Here is a 455-nt window from a genome sequence, read left to right on the forward strand (position 1 = left end):
CCCGCCTCCGCCCGCCCGGGAGCCATTACGGCGTGATGACAGCAATCTTCCCTCCGCGCGCCGATCAGCTCAGCTCTCTGCCTTTTTTCTATTATAATTGGGGGAAATAAAAAAAAAAAAAAACCCCCCGCATGCTCCCTCCCCAGCCCACAGATCCAGGGCTCCTCTTTAAAATCAACCTGGCCACCAGCTAGCATCACGCATATAATGGATTTGGGCAATTATCTCAATTAGGCGTTTTAATTACATTATTTCAGAGACTGCTTGTTCTGGGCAGCTTTTGGCTGCGTTTCCTGGGCTGCCATGAACACAGCAACGCAACTTTGTCCTGTTGCTGCAAACAGGCGACGGGCAGAGCAATTCCTGCCGGAACAAAGGGACGTTGGAGGGGATCTTGCAGGATAACCGGTGCCAGGGCTGTGCAGGGGGGCACAAGCTGTGCAGGGGGGAGCGCT

Source organism: Pterocles gutturalis, unplaced genomic scaffold (assembly GCF_000699245.1).
Source record: "Pterocles gutturalis isolate BGI_N339 unplaced genomic scaffold, ASM69924v1 scaffold36189, whole genome shotgun sequence".
Taxonomy (NCBI): domain Eukaryota; kingdom Metazoa; phylum Chordata; class Aves; order Pterocliformes; family Pteroclidae; genus Pterocles; species Pterocles gutturalis.